Below are 6775 nucleotides of genomic sequence, written 5' to 3' on the forward strand. Positions count from 1 at the left end.
TTTGTCTGGGTAAGTAACCTCTTTAAATGTGCATGTGGCACTTACTGTCACAAACTCAGACTCAGGATAAAGAATAAAATCCAAATGTTTTTAATGAAGGTACTTGTCAGGCAAACAAAAGTAAAAAAAAACTGCATCAAAAAACAAGGTAGAGTCCAAGAGGTAAAAAAAAAAAAAAAAAAACACAGGAGATCGCAAAGGAGAGTGGTGCCAAAGGCGGTGTCAAAAATACCGGAAAAACTCAGGAGACTTCTAGTTAAACTGCTCAAACAAACTTAGTACTAGTACAAAAGCAGAAGATCAACTAAACTTTACAGGGGACAAAACACTGGAAGATCTGTCAAAGCGCTGACAACAACTGACGACTGGAGAGGGTTTTTGTAGAGGGGTGAGGAGTGCTAATGGACCTTTTTCACAGCAGACATTTTGACTTGTCATAGTAGGAAAAGCACAGCTGAAATTGATAGCCTTAACGATGGCTCCATTCCATCAAGTGTCCCAGTAAGCTATTTCAGAGAGTCAGCATGCACAATACCAGGGCCTCTCCTAAGTGGAATGCAGCCATCATTAATGGTTTGAATACACCTGTGCTTTTCCTGCTATGACATGTCAACATGGCTGCTGTGAAAAAGGTCTATAGGCTGGGGATAGTGAACGATGATACTAGGCTCGTTCGAGATGAACTGCGCCTCGCCTGTAAAGTAGATGAGAGCAGGCGGCAGCAGCCGGGGGCGGTGACAAAAGTCCGCTGTCAAGTCGGACAGTTTCCAGCTGATTCCAGCAGCCTTCAGGCTGAACAGGAAGTGACAGAAACACTGGTGGTCCGATTCCGATTTAATAAAATGTTATCAGACCCATATATCAGCTCCTACACAGTCTCCAGTTGGTTTTATTATGACAGAGTAGCTCTCAAAATGCTCTACATGCGATCTGTTGCTGATTTTAATTAACAACACACTGTAGATGATCTGTAATCTGAACAGATTTAGTCTCTCTGACTTCTAAACATCACTATCAGCCTCACATGTGTTCTGTACAGAATAAGCTTTTAAATCAGACAAATCGCAGTTAAAATCCCTCCAATTCAAAATCAATAAAAAGTTTATATAAAACGTCATCATGTTGAGTCGATTCTGAACCAATCAGCTTTTCGATCAGCTGAGAGGCCGGCGTTTCCCAGCATGCCCTTGGTCCACCTGCGTCCGCCTGGCTCTTGCAGTTGATGAAAAGCTACCTGCGTCTCAGAACTGCGGCCGCCTTGGTCTCGTGAGATTATCGTTGCCCACGTGTGCATGACGTCAGAGCAAGTCGGGATCAAGTCGGACACAAATCTAACCGGCATGCATTGGGCGCCGATCGCCGGTGATCGATTCTGCACAGATCTGGCTCATCTCGAACAAGCCTAATGATTGAGTGGATAATGGGTAGTGGGCGTGGCTGAGGGAGAGCCCAGTGCCGGTGTGACACTTATTCACCTCAATGATACCTCCATTGATTTTAATGAATGTATTAAACCCCTGGACTTTAAAGGGTAACTGCTGGGTTTTTTTCAACCCTATTTTCCTGTGTTTTGGTGTCTTAGTGACTGATGGGAACAACAATCTTTGACATTGGTCCAGTATTAAGGGAGATCGCTGCAGTTGGCAGCAGAGAAACAAGCTACAATGTAAGTTAATAGGGCAATTGTGCAGCTTGTATTTACCTTCACAAAAGTGTTCGTTTTGCCACTGACAGACTCAGATTAATATTCTAAGTGTCTGACATTATGGAAAGGATTTCAAAGGTCGACCTTTCTGTTAAAGTGTATGACCCTTTTTTTAAACATATAAACATCTACAAAATTGCGATTGCTAAATCCACCAGACTCGTAATAGCGTTATAGCATCGTAAAAAATAATCTTCATTCAAAGTCGACAGAATCAAAATAAAACTATGAAAAGCCGTTTTGGGTCATCTTCTCACTTTTCCAACCATCACAACTCTAGTTTTGGTTGAACTAAACACATTGTTTACCGAATTACTCTATACATGCTAAAAGTAGTGTTTTTTTTAAGTCTGGTGGGTTTAGCGCTACTCCATAATGCAATATATTACATTTTCCTAAAAAAAATAGTGCAACCCCCGCGTTTTGTAAGAACCGCTTCATTATGTAATTACATATTACAAAATGCCGAGAAATGTATTAAATATTGGGTTCAGGTTTTTTGTCATGAATGGGTCCGTATGATATCGTATGAAAATGTACGCACACCAAAACATAAGATATATGTTACGTAATTGGGAGACAGGCTGATCAAGTGAGTTTTTTAAGAATGTTTTCAGTGCCGTTCTTTGTTCTTTTCTCAAAGAAAAGCTTAACTCCAAGTCTTCCAGAAGACCGCTGTTCCCAGCAGCAGCAGCCATAAGCCCTCCCACCGACTCTATACACGATGTGATTGGCCTGACTAGAATTTGGTTTTTCCAGCTCGCAAGCCAACGGAGAGTGCCTAGACCCCCCGGCTGCAAATTAAATTTGCTGCCGCTAGGGTGCATCTAGATTTCTACTAATTGCCGTGCAAAAAATTAAGATTAAGCACCAAAACGAATAGTTAAGATTAGGAAAAAGATCGTGGTTTGGATTAAAACACTCCTAAGGAACACGCATTTCCTGGGTGAAAGGCTTTAGTTTTCCCTGTGAAGCGAACTCCGCTCTCTGGCTTGAAAGTCCTGTATGTTAACACTAGAAGTGCCGGAATTCCATAACTACTAGAACTGCCGTGAGCGGTCATTTTGACCGCCAGATTCCAAACTCTATAATCTCATGATAAATACCTAATTGTGATATTGTATTATGTATGGTAGGATAGGATATATAGGATATCTTTTAAAAAACGTAATAACACCGAAATGTACATTTTAACGAGTTTGATTATACATTTGAGTAGTAATACGTGTTTCAATAATTCATATCATGGCATAGTAAACTGTTATTATTTCATACATTCATATCCCGAATAATATGGTGTGGAAATTCATTCTACTTAATTCATAACAGCCAAATAACAATTAAAAGTATCTTATTTGAACATTTAGCTATAACCTAACCTGGCACTGCCTCCATTTTGGCATCTGCTGCGGTGCGCAGCGCTGCTCGGACCGTGCGCCTCTGCCCTTTTTTTCCTCCATAAACGCCGCTCTCAGCTCCTCTGCCAGTTGCTGCATGAACTTCCTCCGGACAATTTTACTGCTGGTGCACTCCTTGGGAGAGGATGTGTGCAATGATTCCAGCCAGTTCGAGGATGTATAAAGTTATATGAACATGTAAACAGCCACCGGCCATCTCCGTGTACCGCGCCCTTTCACAGAGCCCGCCCCGGATTTCTGAATAGAGTCCCGAATGTACCAGAGAGCCTACGCAGTACGCCTCGTGGCTTTGGCTTTGCCTTCACCCCATCGGTGATGCCGCCCACACTTGTTACTCGAGACCGCTAGTTACGTTTCTCTGATAGAGACTATGGTAGTTACTAAGCAACCAAGACGATCTTCAACCAACCGCGAAAGATTTAAAAACAATAGCGCCAAAACCGAATGCGGCCGGTCAATATGTCTAGGTCTCTGGCTGAAATAGGTAAAAGTGATTGTATTTTCTTTGCCTTTCGTGTAATGTATGTAAAAACAATTTTAAATTAAAATATAGACTCTTTTAGGAAAAGTCAGGCAGCAGCAGGATTGTATTGTTTTATTCAGCAAAGTTATTACACATATAAATTTCAAAACGGTCAAAATGACCGTCATGGCCGTTCTAGTGTTAACATCAACCCATCCACCCCGACCTCCGACCTTCGCGGCCAGCCACGTTCTTATACAGCAGCAAAGAAAAATGTGGAATGCTTACGAATTACAGTGCTTAACTTTTCGTAGCTTTTTGAACGAATGGTTCATGAGAACAGGCTGGACTATTACATATTGCGGGTGTTATTACATAATGCGTTGTTACAAGGTCAGATGGGTCTAAATTACATTACATTACATGTCATTTATCCAAAGCGACTTAAAATTGCTATATATCAGAGGTCGCACGCCTCTGGAGCAACTATGGGTTAAGCGTCTTGCTCAGGGACACATTGGTTGATGTATCGCGGTGGGAATCGAACCCCGATCTCTCACACCAAAGGCATGTGTCATATCCACTGCGCCATCATCACCAGGAAGAGACAGCTGGGAAGGATTTTGAATGTGATGTGGAGCAGAGGTTACATCTTTTTACACTGCAATTTGGAGGTAATTTGCAGAAGAAGAAAAAAATGTAAAGAACACGGACAGAAAGTTTCTAAGCTTTCATGAATATATGACACATGATTCATATTAAATGATAACTGTTCAATCTGGCTTGTCAAAACTACACACTTTGTGTGTTTGGTGGAATAAATCTGAGTCAGTGTTAGAGTCTGATTACACGCACTGTGTAAGGAGGAAGGGAGCCCAGCTGATTCCAAAAGCTGTTTCTGCTGCTGAGGCTAAAATGTCAGTGATAGGAGAGATACAGCATATCACAGGAAGCCTCAAATTATAATCTGAATGTAGGCTACAGCACACGTTGTAAAAACTGTTTGCAGTAACATTCATCTCCTTTATTATTACAACTTTTTGCAGGAGACAAACTTCGACAAAATGTATGACAAATGATTACACAGCAACATTTTGCCTGCAACTCCCCAATGTTGCATCATTTTCCTGGAAATTGCTGAGCACTCTGTTGTGTAATGAACTCAGTATTTATCACTGTGTCCTGGAATCTCCCCGTGTGTCCTTTATACAGTGATGTATGACTTAAGCCTTGAATTCCCTTCCAGTGTCTTTATCTCAAACTTGGTTTGGCAAACTATTTGGTCTGTTTTCACTTGAGCAACAGACTGTTGCATTTGCTGTGTGATAGTAAGCGAGGTGATCCTGTTAGTGCTTGCCCATTGTTGTGCAGTATAACCAGACTATTAATGGCATAATAAAGGGAACAATGTTGAGGTTCCCACGGCCCCTGGATATCCTAGAAACCCTGGAAAAAGGGGTTTCCTACTCCAAAAAACACCTGGGTATAGACAAGAAAAACTATAGACGGTTCAAACTATAATTAAAGCTGCATAGCGTCATATAACCTTTGACCCCTCTAGTTACTGTAACTTCCGTCAAAAAACAGGATGCACCAGATGATACGTTCAAGAGTAATAGTAAATCATAATGGTCCCTATCTCGCGCGCAGCGCAAAGCCCGACACAAGTGTCTTTGCTAGTTTAAGAGTGACGCAGTTGTCAATTTCCCGTCCAGCGCCCACGTTGTTAAAATAGCAAATTTTCTATAGCAGCGGGGAAACACTGAAAGATAGGAAACCTCAGACTTTGGATTCATAGACAATATGGCTCCCTTATAAAAATGTCCTAGTATTGAGGAAGACCCTACACCTCCAAAGGTTTTACTTAATACCGAGGGAGGAGCGTAAAATGCTGAAATGGTGTTGTACGTTTTCCACTACTGTCTGATATTTTATAGACCAAAGGTTGATTAATTGCACATAATCAGCAGATTAAATGGCAATAAAAGTATATATATATATATATATATTGCAAAAATAACTGTAATGATACATGTATGTACCTGACTAACTCCAAACATGTTGATACTTGTGTATGTATTCACTATTACATCCAATTGGTGATTTATACCTGCTGTCAGCAGTTGTGCCAGTGCGTCACTCCAGACAGTTACAAGTGCCTTCCTCTAAATGAATTAAAAAAAAGGCTTCTCTTTTCCATTGTATTGGGTGGTGACAGAGGTTTCACAAGAGGATTTACAACCATAAACTGCAACTACTGTATGCACACATCGTTTTGTGATTTAGTAATAGTAATACTAATTTTGTTGCCTAAGGGGACGGACAGGTGAGGAACACTGAGTGTAATCATATTTTTTTAGTTGACCAGGGAAAACTGCACAGGGCACCTTGAAAGGAGGCATATCGTAATTCCTCAAATAAAAACCGGGGCCTTTATTTACCTGAACTGCAGAAGGTAACAGGCTTTAATTTGAAGCAGGCTTTTGTTAGAGGCAGGCCTTTATTTCTAATTCCATCTGTTTGATAAGTATAATTGTTTTAAATAAACTGTTTTAAATGAAAATCCATAGCGTTCCAGTGGACAGAGATCATTAATTTTTTAAGAAACATTTGCAAAAATAACAGCATATACAACAACAGCCAGAAGGGCGACAAAGCAATTTGGGTCAGAATTAATCAAACACCACCACTTAATTTAAGGCCGGACTTTATTTGTCCGTGTTGACTACTGGTTTTTATTCGAGGAATTACGGTAAACTAATTTTTACTTTTCACTTGTGTTCTGGGTTTTACATGGTTACATGCTTTAATGTTCAAATGCCCCGCCTCTTTACACACATCCGTAGGATGTTTTTTTTTAAAGATTGATATGGAGCCCAGAGCCACAGGCTACATTTACATTCTTACATTTTTTTTTAAGCTACACTTTTTAAGCGGCGTTTTGAGCCAACAGCGTTGTTGTCATTAACTTACAATTCCTCATGGGGGCGACAGAAACTACGCACTATAGCTTTCAGACGAACCATTTGCCGTTTTTATAAAACTAATTTGCTTTCTCATGAAGGTATCGGTATCCTAATCATTGTTGGATCCTGTACTTTAGTGCATGTGTTCTTTTTAAACCCTTTTTTTTTTTTGCCTCTTTTTCTTCAGTGTTTCACCACCACAAGTACAAAGTTGAGCTGCGTG

The sequence above is a fragment of the Perca fluviatilis genome, chromosome 10, assembly GCF_010015445.1.
Source record: "Perca fluviatilis chromosome 10, GENO_Pfluv_1.0, whole genome shotgun sequence".
Taxonomy (NCBI): domain Eukaryota; kingdom Metazoa; phylum Chordata; class Actinopteri; order Perciformes; family Percidae; genus Perca; species Perca fluviatilis.